The sequence below is a fragment of the Ambystoma mexicanum genome, chromosome 1q (assembly GCF_040938575.1).
Source record: "Ambystoma mexicanum isolate Mex_15411 chromosome 1q, UKY_AmexF1_1, whole genome shotgun sequence".
Classification (NCBI taxonomy): domain Eukaryota; kingdom Metazoa; phylum Chordata; class Amphibia; order Caudata; family Ambystomatidae; genus Ambystoma; species Ambystoma mexicanum.
Genome location: NC_090922.1, coordinates 1,535,671,320 through 1,535,690,623, shown reverse-complemented (window position 1 = coordinate 1,535,690,623; position 19,304 = coordinate 1,535,671,320).

Here is a 19,304-nt window from a genome sequence, read left to right as displayed (position 1 = left end):
ACTTCACCATAGAGCACAGACCAGGGAAGAGTCACGATAATGCAGATGGCCTTTCCAGAAGGTATGTTGACCGTCTGGATGAGGGTGTCTATCCCGTGGGAGATTAGGCACCCTCCACCTCATTCTGGGGGGGCGACTGTGATGCTGGAAATGCATCGGACTGACAGGGCCTCCGTATCCTTGTCCTTTACTGCTTTTTATTGTGTGTTCTGTCGTGTGTTCCATGCAGGAGTTCACGTGGGACTCCTGGCGGTGCAGCTCTCTTTTGGTTTGGTGAACGGACCCGTGGGATACCCTTACGGCACCCATGGGTGGGGGTACAACCCTGTGCCCCTAGTGTATGTTTTTGGGCACCTGTGGGTGGCCCACAGAGCAGGGTATGGGCTGCTGGCAGCTCTATGCTGAATTTGACAGGTGCGCAGAGTATCCTCCATTTTGGGATACTCCGGCCCTGCCATTGGGATCAGTTGATTCCTGATGGAAAACAAGATGGCCTGTTGGCCTCTTGCTTTCTATTACTCATTACCTTGTTTTCCCAAAGTCCTCGGAAGCCCTGACTCTGTCCCTTCCCCCTGACTGGCTGTTGGATGGAAGTGCCATATATCGTGTTGTTGTGAAGGCCCAGTCAGACTAGCTGGAGCCTTCCCATGATGTATATTGTGGGTACCTCCTGTGGGTGGGACCTGGGTGAATAGAGTGTGTGACGAATATGCATTCTGTGTTATGGGTGTCTAGTATCTGGTGGTTGACACAATGACTGAGACAACCCTGCCTGAAACCGGTATGAATGCAGCTTGGAGTGTTGAATGGCTCGGTACTTGTCCCAATACACATAACTTGTTGTGAGTGTCTGGAGAGAAGTGAATGGCCTGAATACCTCGTGTGCCTGATTGGCTGCCTGCCTGCATGAATGCCCATAGTTGTGATTGGATGCTTGAGTGTGACCCAGCGGAATGAATGGGAGATCAACAGTATATCTGGGGACCTCTCACTGCTAGGAATTGTGTTCAGAAGCTGAAGTCCACTACGACGAGTAACTGGAATAACTGACGCTTGACCTTGAAGCCCTGCTGGACGAGAAGAATTGCTGTTGCTCTCCTTCACAATCTGAAAGCTGGTGTGCCTCCAAGAACTGACCCAGAGAGGACTTGGTAAGGCGCCCTCTTCCCGAGCTACGAGGTACCATCGTGCACATCTGATCTTTGCCAATGCTCCCTGGTAGACCGACCTTCGACAGGCTGCTGACCCGATACGGGGACTGCTGCGGAATTCCAAGGAGAAGCACTCAGACTGTTGTCCGCCACTGCCGACGACCGTCTTCGCCGACCGGAGCCGCCGTGCTCCCGTTTGTCTAAGAACTTTCATTGATCATCAGACGCTCTCATCTGCATCGTCATCCGCTTGTCTCACGCTGGAGAAGGCCCGACCGTCGACGTGCCGAGGAGTATCCACCGGTGGGTTTCCCGCCACCTACAGACTGCAGAGACGCCGACGACTCGACGCCCTTACTGGGCCACAGTTCTTCATCATCTCTTTGCGGTCCAGAACTATTGTCATCGAGGTGCCCCGCACGCCTCTTCCTTGCAGGTCGCCAACGCTCTGTCGTCGACGAGCACCGCTGGGAACGAAGCGGCCACTTCCCTGCCACAGTTCACCCTGTTCACCGTTGGAAATTCGACGACCCGTGACTTCTGCCTTAAAGGGAGGGCACTCAAGAAGGGCCGTCGATTACCTGACACCGAACGCCAAGTTCCCCGACACCCCTCGACGATCCGTGGCTCCCGCCTGAAAGGGAGGCACTCAAGAAGGATCGGTCGGTGCATCGTCGGAGAGCTCTACTCCACCAGGTACATTGGGGGGGTAAAACCTTAACAGGAAGAAGTAAGACTATTGAACATTTGGACTGGGCTTGTGCTATATATCTTTATTTACAGGTTGCCAGGTGGGGGGATCTCCACACAGAACTGTGTCTAGGTAACGGGGCCAGCATTCTGCCTATTGTTTCAACCATCTTACGTTCCTTCCTATCTCTATTCCTTGTTTACTTGTTATTGATCTGCGTGACATTTTAACTGTACAGTTGATGCACTTCAATGAGATTCGATAACATTAGTGGTACCACTCTAGACGTGTATATATTCATCATTATTGACTTCCGAGTACAAAGTGCGTTATTGTGATCGTGTACATACCTTTGAATATTAATTATATAAAGACTGTGTTTTCAGTAATACAGTGTGTGTACATTCCTTTCTGGTGGTTCGGGGACTACACTGTACTTAAGAACCAGCCTGCATCACCTCCTGAGAAGCTAGGCCTTGATTGCTCGTCCATTGCTACCACAATAGAGAATCTTGGCTGGGGTCCTCTGTGCCTCTCCTCTACCATATAGAGAGCGGAAGTACAGACACCCCCTACCGGTCTTTACAGAGGGCAGGTCCCCAGAACTAGAAGCAAGAGCCAAAGGGGGAACACTCTCAGCAATATTAGCACACAGAGTCGCAATCTTTTTGATGAAAAACTGGGATAGGGAATTGCAGAGCTCCTGAGTAGGCCTGAGGCTGGGGAGACATTTAGTGGAGGAGGATATAGATTTTACAACTGCAAAAAGAGCCTTAGGCTGATACATAGAGATTTCAAATTCTCAGGCAAAATAGTTTTTTTTGCAACTAGACTAGCAGCTGAATATGTTGATAAGCAGGCCTTATACTGAAGCCTCTCCGCAGGGTCATATTTGATACGCCTTTTCCGTTCCGGCGGCCTGAGTTTCAGTCGGGCAGATTTCAGCTGTTCTGAGAACCCTGGCTCGGAAGGAAGCCTGCGGGGTTGAAAACACCCAAGTAGGGCCACTTCATCTGCGGCTACTTGAAAATCGGTAGTCAAGAGTGAAAGTGTCGGCGGGGAACCGCTACACATTTTGCTTTAAACGAAGAAGTAAAGTCCTGTAGCTTAGCAACGCTGCCAAATTCTACTGGGCAGAATCTTAGGCGGTCCATGGGCAACTGAAAGAGAACAGGTCAGCAAGTAGTGGTCAGACCATACCTTGGGCTCGACTGATTGATTCAATTATTGTTCTTTCGGTCTTTTGCTCGGACAAACAATTGGCAGTCGCATAGAGTTAGCCACAACAAGACAAATAACCTATGCAAGTCACACTGCACAATCAGAGCTCCAGTGCAAAGTGCAAAGAAGTATATACATCAATACTCGGATATCACATACATGGATATGTGCAAATGTACAATGTGCCAATGGGTTTATGAAACATGAAATGATATTGTCCTTATGCATAATGTGCAAATGAGCTATGGGTACCAGTAATCCCACAGAAAGGTATAAGTCCTTGTCCAGGTAACACTCAGTGGGCCTCATTACGGAGGTGGCAGTAGCCGTGCCTGTAATACAGGCACGGCTGCCGCTGGTATCCATTTTTTTCCGGAACCCTCGAATGGGCAGTTACCGGGTCATGTTGAGTTTGGCAGACTCAGTAATTGCCAATTCGCGGGTACCGGTAATAAGGGACTCCCCATCCCAATTCGGCCCTATATGGCCGAATGGGAAGGGTGGTAGCACCAGTACTGTAAATAATGGTACCAGTGATACCATCCTGTTCTGCTCGAAGGTGCTGGTACGGCCACCAGGTCAGACCCGGTGGCTGTAAGGGCACCCGCGAGCAGGACTCCTAGTATGGTGGTACGGTAGCAACAGTGCCGGTAGCGATACCACCACCATTGTTGCTTTACCGCCAGCCTCATAATGAGGCCAAGTGTTTGCAAGACCAAGTGAGAAATGGTAATTGGGGAAGACCTATACACGGGACAGTGAGTGAGCATGTCACGCATGTGTGAAAAAGACTGGCCCTTCCAGACAACGAGGAAAATAGCTGAGCCACGGAAAAGATTAGGGTGGAAGGTTTGCTGGGAGGCGGGATATTACTGCAAGAGAAAAGACAGAAAAACCTGGTACATATATCTTTCCCACTAAGGGCCAAACTAAATATTTAGAATAGTTTAATGACAGGACTTTTGACAGTGATATCTGATTGAATGCTAACTATATAAGACGTCATGACCCAGAGTGCACTGGGCGGTGCCGCTTGTGCTCTCAGGAGACGGAGCTGCTGGAACAGAACAGTCCCTCCACAAGGAGTCCTTCCACCAGGGCCGGCTGTGTTGCCTCTTCTGAGAAGAACCTGTGCTTGGTCTGAACATCTAGGGGCTGTCTGTGTGAGCTCACAAGGAGCGTGTACACAGGGTGCTGTGGAACACAGTGGGGCACACGTTAATATGCATGACCTGATCTGTCACTGAGCAGGCACACACATCGAGTGGAGGCTTTTCATATGTTTGAGGTTCATCTCCCAGAGGAAGGGGTGAGATGAGGAAGAGCCTTCAGACAGAAGGCAGGATATTGAATGGTCTCTGTTGGTGATATTTCCCCAGTCCATATCTTCCTTGTGGTGCTGAGTCAGACTCTGGGGTGCAGAGTACACAATCCAACGAGAGTGGCGCGTGCGCCCCGGGCTCACCACATTTGTCAGTGCTTTCATATTGTGTGTAATAGAAGATTGGAAAATGTACGGACCGCAAACCTCTTGTCCGCATCCTTTCTTCAGGGGGTCACGAGGAGAGCGACGTCTCGCCAGACCACGCTTGTCGTCAAGTATCAAGAGTTCACGTCCAATGCCGAATAAATTCCAGCTGGCTGGACAAGCAGGCTGATCGCCTCTCTATGCCCGCAATGTCTCACAACTGCAACACGAAATGGAACACAAACACACAATGCACATGGCCATGGTAGAAAGGGTGGGAAACTACACATCCAAATGGATAGAAGCCCATTTCCTTCAACCTATCACCACTTCTACCACTGTGTGATCTATTCTACAGAGACAGCAGTGTCCAATGTGCATATGAGAAGGGTGTTATTCTCTGGAGAAATGTCACTACACACTACATGGTCACTCTGTTTGAATCTTGCACAGGCCAGTGCAGTTAAGAAAGGTCTACCATCTTGCAGGCCAACAAACCATATCTACTCACAAGGGTGACCACTTCACCACCACAATGATGAGAGTCTACTGGCTGTGCAGTAAACCGCACTTCATTCTGGATCAGTCTGTGCCAATAACCGGTAGAGATACTTGCCGTGAAGCGATGGACTGAGGTAGCCCAAACACAATGGCCTACTTCATACATGCCGACCCACACACGCATATTCACACAAGGAAGGAGACTCGGGACATACATGTGTGTCTACCGGAGTCCCGGAGGCAACTGCCGCATGGACGTTCTTTATTAAGAACGCGCATGCGCAATCCCAAACGAGGCTCGCGCATGCGTCGTTCGTACCTGCGACGTCACATCCCTATTTTTCTTTAATCAAAATACAACAACATTTCAAAACACAACAGTGCAACTGGTAACTCGAACACCGGGCCCAACGTGGGCTGCAAACCTGATTCTAGCATAGGCTCAGTCTCCTGAGTCCAGGACATAGTCCTTGAGGCGAGTAGGTAGTCTGCGATCTCCTCGCACGGAGTATCGAGGTGCGTTTCGAGTGACCACACTGGGTGCCACTGCGGATGGATCTACATTCCGAGGACATCCTCTCCGGGAGTCTCGTCAACTGTTCCTGATGAGGTTCCCTCGTCGGGGTCGACACTTTCGTGAGAACGGTCCACTTTCTTAAAGAATGATCGGTTGCAGGTGACAGTCCCTCATTCGTTGGCAGCAGTGACCATCGTTCCCTTCACATGCGTTACGGTCCATGGTTGGGGTTCGTAGGGTAGTGACAGTTTTCCTTCTGGGCGGCGATTCCTGACCATCACCGAGTCACCTACGGCGACCTCCTTGTCTTGTAGGGCCCTTCTCGCATTCTCCTTAATGTTGCGTGCCGCTCAATCTTCCCAGACCTTCTCATTGTCGATGACCCCGGGCTCTCACTCCATTCCATAGAGCTGATGGGCAGGGCCCTTTCCACTGGACTCGCCGCTTGGCAAGGTAGGCACCTTTTCACATATAGTTCTACCCAGCTTTCTAAGTCCGGGAACCATACCTTAGGCCTGAGCCTCGCCTTTGTCTTGGCAACCCCTTGATGCCCGACATGTGCCAGTTCCAGGACGCTATTTCTCAGGGTTTGTGGGAGCACAATCTGTCTTCTCCATAGCAGTAGCCCATCGTCCGATACTGAAAGTTCGTCCCTCACCATCCAGAGCGCCTGAAGATCCTTCTGTGCTCCCTCATGCCGCCTGAAATTGTTCTGAAGCACCTCTTTCCAATCACCGCTTCTCACTGCTGTTTTGATGATTTGGAGCACTTCATCGTTTGACGATTCAGTCGCTATGGTGATCCTGGACAGAGCTACCAGCATAGCACTCTCTACCACGTGACATACTAACTCTCGGCAGTCGAACACTTCGTTGGGCTGATCTGTCCTTTTATAGTTCAGGTGGCGAGACAGATAATCTGCTGGATTATTGGTCCCAGGCCGGTACACCAGCTTGACCCCGTATTCCATGAGAGCTAGCATCCAACGCTCTATTCTGGGGGGCGGTTTGGACGATGCTCCCGCTAGGATGGGTAGGAGTGGCTTGTGGTCCGTCACGACCATGGGCCTCATTACGACCCAGGCGCTAATGGGTTAACGGTGCCGCAAAAGGCTGTGGCCCGTTAACCCTTTAGTGGCTAATTACGAGGTCCCTTTGCGGGACCCGATCTTAATGGCTGGTTTTACCAGCCGTTAAAGTAGGGACCCGCAAAGGGACCTTGGTGCTAAGTACGGTGCCGCACCATACTTAGCGCCTTCCCCATTCCCATTGAGCCCTATGGGGCAAAAATGGGAATGGGGAAGGGCCATGGCGGCATGGTGAATTACCGCCCCGTCAACCTTGGAATGGGGTGGTAATTCCCCATTCCGTCATGGCAGACACCGGCATGGACTATGGTGCTAATAGCACCATGGTCCTCCGCCTAGGTCGTAATGAGGCCCCATGACTGGTTTGCCCAAGATGAATAAACGAAAAATGGCGGCAGTCCCACAGGCTAGCTAACGCTTCTTTTTCTATTTGCGAGTAGCGCTTTTCCGTGTCCGTGAGGGCCATGCTCGCGTATGCAATAGGACGCCTGTCACCTCTGTTGTCCGCTTGCATAAGGACAGCCCCCAGTCCGACGGGGCTGGCATCAACAACAATTTCAGACTCTGCGGTGGGGTCAAAATACGCCATGGTATCTCTATCAGACAGGGCATTTTTGATTTTCTGAAATGCCTCCTGCTCCTTCCGGTCCCACACCCAGATGGCCTCATTCTTGGTTAATGCTCTGAGGGGTTCTGACAGGGACACGAGTCCTTTGATGAAACGCCCACAGTAGTTAACCATCCCCAGGAAGCTGCGTACCTCGGTGGGGGATTGGGGTGCCATGGCCTCGCGAATGTCCTTAACCTTTTCAGGATTGGGTGATACGCCGCTGGCCTGAAAGATGAAACCAAAGAAGCCAATTTTGTCTTTGAAAAACTCACACTTTTTGCGGTGTAAAGTGAGTCCCACTTCCTTCACACGCCTTAGAGAGTGTTCCAGTCTTTTCATGTGTTCTGCCTCAGATTCGGCAAAAACCAAAATATCATCACTCATATTCAGAACGCCTTTTAGTCCTGCCAGTGCCCCCCTGATGGCATTTTGGAAGACTTGCTTCGCAGATGATATGCCAATGCTTAGGCGCTCGAACTGATAGATACCATCATGTGTAGTAAAAGTTGTGATGTATCTCTAATCTGGGTGGAGCTCAAGCTGGTGATTGCCCGACCTCAGATCCAACTTTGAGAATACTCTGGCACCTTGTAATTCCCCTATGATGTCGTCGAGGGTGGGTGGAATATGTCTCTCTCGTTTAATGGCGGCATTCAGGAGGCGCATGTCCACACAAATGCGTTCCGCTCCTGGCTGTTTTGGCTTGGGGGCTACGACTATGGGCGAGACCCATGGCGTTGGTCCTTCCACCCGTTCAATGAGGTCCATTTGGACTAGCATTCAAAGTTCCTTCTCCACCTGTTCCCTGAGATGGAACGGAATCCGTCGATGTATGAGAGCTGTGGGCCGAATGGTGTCGTCAATGTGCAAACGCACTGGGGGAGCCTTCAACTTGCCCACTCCTTGAAAAATGCCAGAGAACTTGGCCAGTAATTGCTCAATGTCTACCTGATAAACTTGAAAAGCAAAATGTACAATGTCTAACGCCTCCGATGCCGCGCAGCTGAGCAGGGAGTGCGGGCTGACATCGGTGACAAAAAATCTGGCATTGATGGTCTTAGCCCCCTTGGAGATGGGTGCTACAAACACCCCTTGAATAGGAAGTGGAGTGTCTCCGCCAAAAGTGAAGATCTTCGCCATGGATGCTTCCAATGGTGGCGGTCCTGGAATCGATTCGTAGTGTTCGGTGGCAAGCACATAAACGGAGGCTTCCGTGTCTATCAGTACTTGTGTTGGCACACCTTGAATGTCTGCAACACACTTGGGCTGCCTCTTTTTCTTTGCCCCTGTTGCCAGATTCGAAATGAAAAAGACTTCATCCTCCTCCTCTTCTTCCTCCGCAATGTTGAGGCGTTGCGCATCTTGTTCCAACGTCACAATGCTCTGTTTCCTCCTAGAACCACCGCCACTTGTCCTGGCCGGTCCCCTTTGTGTCGCAACCGGTGCGTGAGCTCGATACATCCTGGCATAATGTCCGGGACCATTGCACCTGCCACAAGACCTCGATTTGGCGAACAGTCTTCAGAGTGTGGTAGGTCATAACCACAGTATTGGCAAATGGATGTAGGTCCTTGCGCTGGAGCCGCTTCCTGGCGTTTCTGGCCCCACCGGGCTTTTGACGATGTCTGCTTCCCTACTGCAAATGCTTCTTCGGGCCTGCCGGGGCGTACCGCTGCATCCATCTTTGCCCCTCCGACTCAGCCAGCTCATATATTCTTCCACTGCCTAGAATCTGAACCAAAGTCAAACCTGGCTCTCACAAAACTTGTCTACGTAGCTTGCCTGAGTTGCATCCTTGGATCACTTGATTCTGGACCATGCCATCTTCATTGTCCCATCTGCAGGTAGTAGCCATCTGCCACAGAGGAGCACAGAATTAGTCAAGTGATTCCTCTTCCCGCTGTTTTTCGCTGCAGAAAAGAAATCTGTCAAAATCCAGATTGGACAGAGGAATAAAGTAGTTCTTGAGGGCAGTTTTGACAGCATCATACGTCACCACTTGCAAATTTAGATGCGAAGAACATCCATCCCTGCTGAGTAGAGCAGAGTCGCCCTTTTGGCATCATCGTTGGTTTCTCCAGTTGCTGTGAAGTACATGTCCAATTTTTTTATCCACACAACCATTTTGGGCCCAACTTTGAAGGAGGACCTGAAGTGTCGAATTCTTGCATAGGTAGTAGTGAACCCTGTTGCCTACACACAACCGTCTGTGCTGCTGCTTCTCCATCACTATCCGACATCTTCACAGGTCGCACAGGCACCTCCCGACCGGCTCAGAGGTCGCAAACCTGACTTGAACAGATAGTTACCGTACCTGATCCACTATGCAGTGTTGGTGCTGGAGCTCTGGTACCTGGTTGCACTCTGTGCTTATGTGTCCTTCCTGTCACCACTAAAGCTGTGGTCACTGGGTGTGTTGCAGTCCTCTTCAGTGGCAAAGACTGCAGTGGTTCCAAAAATTGGTGTAGGGCTGTTTCTTGTCGCATGGGCAGCGCACAAGCACCTTTTTAGGCCGCTACTGCCTCACGCATTGCAGTAAAAGCTCATCGCCGCTGCTCGCGTTGGATTTGAGAAAGACACGACGAGGACGATCACAATGATTGACATGTTGTTTCATATCCAGATCCCTCCGTTCGTGTCCCGCCTCGTCGCCAGATGTTGTGTGCGAGCCCATGCCTCGGGCCGACCCGTACTGCCACACACGCACATTCACACAAGGAGACTCGGGACATACGTGTGTGTCTTCCGGAGTCCCGGCGGCAACTGCCGCACGGACGTTCTTTATTAAGAACGCACATGCGTGATCCCAAACGAGGCTCGCGCATGCGTCGTTCGTACCTGCGACGTCACAGTTACCAGCACCCATACCAAGTGCACCTTTCTAGGCCCAGAACATACAAAGCACCATGATTATTGTGGATGGAGGAATGCAAAGGAAATTCACTCTCAAGAGAGTCATACATAGCTCACCAGAAATGGACAAGATTAAGTTCAGTCTACGCTAATTTCGCGGTGCGACTCCAACTCATTACATCTTACGACTGGAGAGGCATCCACACTTTTAGAGCAAAGATCAGTCTCCAGAGATCACACCACCATGAATACAACCAGATATGCCCTCTAAGAAGAACACAGTGTAGAGGAACCACTCACATAATCCCCTGCACTGATGGGGGAGGAACCACTCACACAATCCCCTGCGCTGATGGGGGAGAAACCACTCACACAATGCCCTGCAATGATGTGGAAGGAACCACTCACACAATGCCCTGCACTGATGGGGGAGGAACCACTCACACAATCCCCTCCACTGATGGGGAGGAACCACTTACACAATCCCCTGCACTGATGGGGGAGGAACACTCACCCAATGCCCTGCAATGATGGGGGAGGAACCACTCACACAATGCCCTGCACTAATGGGGGAGGAACCACTCACACAATCCCCTGCACTGATGGGGAGGAGCCACTCCCACAATGCCCTGTACTGATGGGGGAGGAACCACTCACACCATGCCCTGCACTGATGGGGGAGGGACCACTCACACAATGCCCTGCACTAATGGGGAGGAACCACTCACACAATCCGCTGCACTGATGGGGGAGGAACCACTCACACAATGCCCTGCACTGATGGGGGAGGAACCACTCCCATAATGCCCTGCACTGATGGGGGAGGAACCACTCACACAATAATCTGCACTAATGGGGGAGGGAACCACTCACACAATGCCCTGCACTGATGGGGGAGGAACCACTCACACAATCCGCTGCACTGATGGGGGAGGAACCACTCACACAATGCTGCACTGATGGGGGAGGAACCACTCACATAATGCCCTGCACTGATGGGGGAGGAACCACTCACACAATAATCTGCACTAATGGGGGAGGGAACCACTCACACAATGCCCTGCACTGATGGGGGAGGAACCACTCACACAATGCCCTGCACTGATGGGGGAGGAACCACTCACACAATCCCCTGCACTGAAGGGGAGGAACCACTCACACAATGCCCTGCACTGATGGGGAGGAGCCACTCACACAATGCCCTGCACTGATGGGGGAGGAACCACTCACACAATGCCCTGCACTAATGGGGAAGAACCACTCACACAATCCGCTGTACTGATGGGGGAGGAACCACTCACACAATGCTGCACAATGGGGGGGGAACCATTCACACAATAAGCTGCACTAATGGGGGAGGGAACCACTCACACAATGCCCTGCACTGATGGGGGAGGAACCACTCACACAATGCCCTGCACTGATGGGGGAGGAACCACTCACACAATCCCCTGCACTGAAGGGGAGGAACCACTCACACAATGCCCTGCACTGATGGGGGAGGAACCACTCACACAATGCCCTGCACTGATGGGGGAGGAACCACTCACAAAAACACCTTCACTGGTGGGGAGGAACCACTCACACATTGCCCTGCACTGATGGGGGAGGAACCACACACACCATGCCCTGCACTGATGGGGGAGAAGCCACTCACGCAATCCCCTGCACTGATGGGGCCTGCACTGATGGGGGAGGGACCACTCACACAATGCCCTGCACTGATGGGGGAGGAACCACTCACACAATGCCCTGCACTGATGGGGGAGGAACCACTCACACAATGCCCTGCACTGATGGGGGAGGAAACATGGACAACTAGGAAAAAGTTAATTCTAGGTCAGTACAGGTCATAGGAACTCGATTGAAGGAATAGGGGGATGCAGTGCTGTCGCCTTTGGTACATTCCTCGCGCCAGACCCCCAGACTCCCCAGTTTCCTGGCTCATCCTCTGTTACTTGTGTAATGCATGCACAGCTGAGAAGCGTGAAGAGGGTTGGCTACGCATGAGCGAGCACGAATGCTGTTCCTGCGTGGAGTTTAAAGGTCCTGCAAACAAACCTAACGCCTGCTTCGGCATTTCCCCAGTTACAGGTCATCACTACAGACGTGTCCCCCTTGCACTGGCTTGCTGCTTTCTTTCTGAGTAAAGTTGGAATTGGGAATATTCAGAGACTGTTCTATTCCTTTTCTTTGGGGATGCGGAAGACTTCTTGGAAGACTAAATAGTTGTGCTGTGTGTGCAGGCTCTGGTGCTGAATTGTGGTGTGTGGCATGTTCCACTCTCCTGTCCAGGCATAGAGCCGGGGTAGTGTTGTTTGGGCATGGGGCAGATTTGCAACTGGTGCTGGGTGTATCTCGTCCTTTGTTCTTTGGGCCTCAGAGAGGAAGGCTACACATTTAAAGCAATCGAGTGAGTCACATTTCCGACTGCAACTCCTCAGAGGTACTCTGCCTTTCCTCTCCTTCCCCCAGAAGCTCATGGTATCCCAAGCTCTGTTTCTCTCTAGCTTGGACTATTGTAACAGCCTCTTTCTAAATCTGCCTGTCTCTACTCTCCGCCCTCTGTAACTAATCCAGAACAGGACTGCGAGACTTGTCCTTGGCCTCAAGCCCTGGGATCGTATCTCTCCAGCTCTGAAATCTCTCCACTGGCTCCAAGTGGATTCAAGGATTAAATTGAAAACCCTCTGCATTGTCCACAAGGCTTTCTGGGGCCTGGGTACAAAATACCTGCAGCTATCCCTCCACAAATACCTCCCCTCTCGAGCTCTTTGCTCCTCTACCTCCAACTCCCTCAGCGTCAGTCGTTTTTCTAAGAAATGAGCTGGGGGTAGATCTCTGTCTTCAGCTGAGGCATCCCTCTGGAACAGCCTCCCTGCCACTCTAACACTTGAGGAGAACCATCTCCAGTTCCAGAAGCACCTCAAGACCTTCCTCTTTTCTTCTGCCTTCGCTCCCCCTCTCCCCTGCTGATCTGTTCTCTCTTGGCACCATGCACCTGGCCACCCTCTGTCATTTGGGCCCAGGTACCTGCTCATCCAGCCGCCCTCCTGCACTGCCTCTTGGCCACCCCTTGCACTGGGTTCTGTATCTGTACCCATACAGCCCCCCCCTTTTTCTTCATGCACTTATCAGACCTACCCTGTCTGCTGCCTTAAACCTAGCATTTGCAAATTGCTGGCTGCATTAACACTGTTTGTTGCCTTTATTATTTATTTATTGTTATTTATCAGTTTCTCCTCTGCTTCGCACTTTCCACCTCTCCCCCTTCCATGCACTTTTCCCCTCCCCCTCTCCCATGCACTTGCGCGTTCTCAATGTCACTGGGCATAGTAAGATCGGTGTTTTGTTCTCCCCTGTTCCCCTCCCTTGCCTTGTCGCGCTCTGAAACACTTGTGTACAAGCGCGATAGAAATAACATATCAATCAATCAATCAATTCATTACTGGCTGTGTTTGAATTGGGCACTCCTACAACCTGTCTGGGTCTCGGGAAATCCTGTCTGGGAGTATCCTGATGCCAGGCTCCTGTCTGGGTCTCGGGGGAGCCTCTCTGGGAGTGTCCTGATGCCAGTCTCCTGTCTGGGTCTCAGGGGAGCCTGTCTGGGAGCCAGGCTCCTGTCTGGGTCTCGGGGGAGCCTGTCTGGGAGTGTCCTGAAGCCAGGCTCCTGTCTGGTCTCAGGGAGCCTGTCTGGGCGTGTCCTTATGCCAGGCTCCTGTCTGGGTCTCGGGGGAGCCTGTCTGGGAGTGTCCTGATGGCAGGCTCCTGTCTGCGTCTCGGGGGAGCCTGTCTGGGAGTGTCCTGATTCCAGGCTCCTGTCTGGGTCTTGGGGAGCCTGTCTGGGCATGTCCTTATGCCAGGTTCCTGTCTGGGTCTCAGGGGAGACTGTCTGGGAGCCAGGCTTATGTCTGCATCTCGGGGGAGCCTGTCTGGGTGTGTCCTGATGCCAGGCTCCTACCTGCGTCTCGGGGAGCTTGCCTGGGAGACAGGCTCCTGTCTGGGTCTCAGGGGAGCCTGTCTGGGAGCGTTCTGATACCAGGCTCCTTCCTGGGTCTCGGGGGAGCCTGTCTGGGTGTGTCCTGATGCCAGGCTCCTGTCTGCGTCTCGGGGGAGCCTACCTGGGAGCCAGGCTCCTGTCTGGTCTCGGGGGAGCCTATCTGGGAGTGTCCTGATGCCAGGCTCCTGTCTGTGTCTCGGGGTAACCCACCTGGGAGCCAGGCTCCTGTCTCGGTCTCGAGGGAGCCTGTCTGGGAGTCTCCTGATGCCAGGCACCTGTCTGCATCTCGGGGGAGCCTGCCTGGGAGCCAGGTTCCTGTCTGGGTCTCGGAGGAGCCTGTCTGGGAGTGTCCTGATGCCAGGCTCCTGTCTGAGTCTCGGGAGAGCCTATCTGGGAGTGTCCTGATCCAAGGCTCCTATCTGGATCTCGGGGGAGCCTGTCTGGGAGTGTCCTGGTGCCAGGCTCCTGTCTGGGTCTCGGGGGGAGCCTGTCTGGGAGTTTCCTGATGCCAGGCTCCTGTCTGGGTCTCGGGGGAGCCTTTCTGGGAGTGTCCTGATGCCAGGTTCCTGTCTGGGTCTCGGGGGAGCCTGTCTGGGAGTGTCCCGTCCTGACGCTAGGCTACTGTCTGGGTCTCAGGGGAGCCTGTGTGGGAGCCAGTCTCCTGCCTGGGTCTCAGGGGAGCCTGTCTGGGAGCGTTCTGATGGCAGGCTCCTGTCTGGGTCTCGGGGGAGCCTGTCTGGGAGTGTCCTGACGCCAGGCTCCTGTCTGCATCTTGGGGGAGCCTGTCTGGGTGTGTCCTGATGCCAGGCTCCTGTCTGCGTCTCGAGGAGCCTGCCTGGGAGCCAGGCTCCTGTCTGGGTCTCAGGGGAACCAGTCTGGGAAAGTTCTGATACCAGGCTCCTACCTGGGTCTCAGGGGAACCTGCCTGGCAATGTCCTGATGCCAGGCTCCTGTCTGACACTTTGGGGAGCCTACTTAGGAGCCAGGCTCCTGTCTGGGTCTTGGGGGAGCCTGTCTGGGAGCGTCCTGATGCTAGGCTACTGTCCAGGTCTCTGGGGAGCCTGTCTGGGAGCTGTCAGGAATAAGGGCCTGTGGTGCAGGAGGAAGCAGGTACGGCATATCTAAAAACTACAATTCCCAGCAGGCATGGGGAAATGTGTAGTTCCTTGGGCCTGTCGGTACTCAGCTGCCGGCACTTTGCAATTAGGGATTGGGCTCTTAACGGCCGCCCGCCCGTGCTCATGTGCTGTTGATTAATGTTGGAGAGCATGGGCGGTGGCGGCGACGGCGGCAGGAGCAAAGCAGGAACGCTGAAGGTGTAAGCGAGTGGCGGGAAGGAATCACGCCGGTTATGTCGCAAGGCATCTTTATATCGCGGGGTGCGGCGGCACACGCAGCTTAATCTGCTCCAGAGCTACAGGTCCGGGTCAGCCGCAGTAGGCTCCCGGACCATCAGTTAAGTGTTTCTATGTTCATTTACTTGGCCGGTTTACGGCATTAACATGGAGTAAATCAAAAGCTTCAAGTATTTATGTCCGGACGTCTGAGGAAAACGTCCGGACCAAAAGTTAAGTGCAGGCACATAAATCCTTGGTTTTTGGGCAAGATAAATGCCAGTCTGGTAGCCGGCACATTGCTTACCTCACGTTCTAAGCACCAGGGAAAATTCAACTCTTCTAATCCGCATTTCCAGTATTAAGTTTTTTCTGTGCAGTGTATTATGTTAATCCATGTTTTGTGAGGCATGTGAACGTCTCAATGTTCTCTGTTCATTATCAGTGTATTATGGTTTTAAGTCATTCGCTTTTCCCAAATGGAGAAAAGCGCCTTTCTCTGTGCATTATGTTGTGCTAATCCATGTTTGCTCACGATTTGTGTAGGGTGGCGTGTTATGTGTTAATTAATTACTGAAGATAGAGTCAGGTCAGGTTACAGGAGTATTAAGCTATCTAGTCAGGAATTGTAGGGGTCTTTTGTCGTTTTATGTCTTGTTGTCTTCCCTTCCTTCCCTTTATTGGTCCATCCCCTTTCCCTAACTCCTTCTTCCCCCCATTGGCTGCCACGTGGCTACCTGTAATTCGAACATCCAGGCGCCCGTGCCAACCACGGTGGGAGGGGTCGATCCATTTGGCTTCTGTGGTTCGGGAGAGGGGATTGAAATCCTCCTCCCTTAAATTCAGTTGTGACAGAATCAACAGCCCCCGATTTCGGGATTACTGAACCACCCAGGCCAAATGGATAACCCTCCCTCGTTAGCGGAAGTGCTAAAGGCACTTCAGGAGATTCAGGTGGAATTGATACATGTCAGACAGGAAACTAGTACTCTGAAGAATCAAGTACAAGGATTGGTAGCACAAGGGACTCCTTTGGCGGAAGCAGGGTCTTCTACCAGTAGAGCAGGAACAAGAACGCCCACTGTGGTGGTTCAAGCTCCCAGTAGTGTACCATTGTCTGCGCCTGAAAGATTTTCTGGGGATCCAAAAAAATACATGACGTTCTTGACCCAGTGTAGGTTACATTTCCTGTGTAAACCATCGGCCTTTGAGACAATTCAAGCAAGAACTGCCTTTGTGATTTCATATCTAACAGGAGATGCGGCCGCTTGGGCAATGCCATTGGTACAGAAAGATGACCCATTATTGTATAATTGGGATAATTTTCTGGCAGAATTTGGTCGATTATTTGACCGAAGGGAAGTGTCATTGGCACAAGACAAGGAGTTATTGGCACTAAAACAGGGTACCAGGGATTTGGTTTCTTATGTGACACACTTCAATAGACTGGTAATTGAAACAGATTGGCCAGAAAATAAACAGACAGTTTTATTCTATCAGGGATTGAAAGAAGAATTAAAAGACGCTATGGCACAGGTGGAGCCTCAGCCCAACACATGTACAGCTATGATTGATTTGGCATTAAGGTTGGATCATAGGATGAAAGGGAGATAGGAAAAAACCAGAGGTGGTACCTTTTGTACGATTGGATAGAGGAAGGGTGAACAGAAACGGTGAAAGGGAACCTATGCAGATTGGAGGAGTGAGGGGACCTGTATCGGCTACGGAAAAGGAGCAGAGGAAGGTTAATAATTTGTGTTTGTACTGTGGTCAACCTGGACATTATATTCGTACTTGTCCAAATACCCCCAAGAAGATGGGGGGGGAGACAAGAGCAAAGGCAAGTCGGGAAAAGGCTTGGGCAGGCCTTAGGGGGAACACAGGTGTCAGGCTAGTGGCTGAAAAGTTCCCCACTTGGGTAGCAAATACTTCACGAAAAGGTAATTCTCATTTGTATATCTTGGTAACTTTATTTTTTGCCTGTACAAAACAGATGGTGTCAGCCATGATAGATTCAGGGGCAACTGGAAACTTTATTGACATTGATTTGGCCAAAAGACTGGGGTTACCATTGCGAGAAAAGACTCAGGTGGAAGGGGTGCAGTCGGTGGATGGGTCGCCTTTAATTTCAGGACCCATTTGTCAACAAACTCAACCCATAGAAATGAGGTGTCAGTCTGGACATGTGGAGGACATTGTACTGGATCTAATTGCAGCTCCCCAATTTGTTCTTATTTTAGGAATTCCTTGGTTGACTCAGCATAATCCAAGAATTGATTGGGTAGCTAGAGAGATTTTTTTTGAGAATCCAGAATGCATTGGTCACATTGAGGAGGAGGTGAGTCCTGCATTGTTTTTAGCAGATCAGCCACGGGCAGTGCAAGTGGTGGGGGCTGTGGGGTTACAGGTTCCGGCTCAATATCAAGAGTTTGCAAATGTGTTTGACAAAGGAGGAGCGGACCAATTGCCTCCCCATAGACCATATGACTGTGTTATAGAGTTAGAACCCGGGGCTAAACTGCCATGTAGCAGAATCTATGCATTAACAGAAACTGAAAACCAACATCTGAGAGAGTATTTGGATGATATGTTAAAGAAATGATTCATTCGACATTCCACATCACCAGTCTCATCTCCATTGTTTTTTGTGCCTAAAAAAGAAGGTACGTTGAGGACATGTATTGATTATCGTGCCTTGAACAAAGTGACAGTAAAAAACAGATATCCACTCCCTTTAATTTCTGGATTGCTGGATCAAGTGAAAACAGCAGTGGTATACACAAAACTTGATTTACGTGGAGCTTATCATTTGATTCGTGTCAAAAAAGGTGATGAATGGAAAACTGCATTTAGAACTAAGTTTGGACTGTTTGAATATTTGGTTATGCCTTTTGGTTTGTGTAATGCTCCTGCGGCATTTCAATTTTTTATGCAGGAGGTTTTGAGTGAGTTTTTGGACATTTTTGTTATTGTATATATTGATGACATTCTAATTTATTCTAATTCACAAGAACAGCATGTGAACCATGTAAGGGCAGTGTTAAAGAAATTGCAAGAACATCAGTTATATGTGAAATTGGAAAAATGTGCTTTTCATGTGAAAAGAGTGTAGTTTTTGGGTTTAATTTTGACCCCGGAAGGGATAATTATGGACAAAAGCAAGGTGCAAGCAGTCCTGGACTGGCCAAAACCCCAGTGTGTCAAAGATATTCAATCTTTTTGGGGTTCGCCAATTTCTATAGACGATTCATTACTAATTTTTCTCAGATTGTGGCACCGATAACAAGGTTATTAAGAAAAGCAACAAGTTTTTGTTGGGATGTGGGGGCGGAGAAGGCTTTTCAAGAACTAAAAATGGCATTTACCACAGCTCCAGTATTACGACATCCAGATTTGGATAGGATGTTTCAAGTAGAAACTGATGTGTCCAATGTGGCCATAGGAGCAGTATTATCTCAGAAGGATCCAGAAGGGAGTTGACATCCAGTAGCCTATTATTCACGAAAGCTCACTCAATGTGAACAAAATTATTCCATCACTGATAAAGAATTGTTAGCTATCAGGGCAGCTTTCTTGGAATGGAGACATTATTTACTAGGGGCTAAACATCAGGTGGTGGTAGTGACAGAACATAAAAACCTACAGTACTTTAAGACGGCTCACACATTGAGTCCTAGACAACTACGGTGGTCTCAATTTTTCAACGAATTTGATTTTGTGGTGACCTTCCGCCCGGGAAAAAGAAATGGAAAAGCAGATGCCTTATCACGCCAACAAAACATGGACAACATGGTATCGGAAACTAAATCTATAATTCCGGCAGAGAAGGTGGTAGGAGCCGTAGTCTCTAAGTTGATGAAGCAGGTGAAAC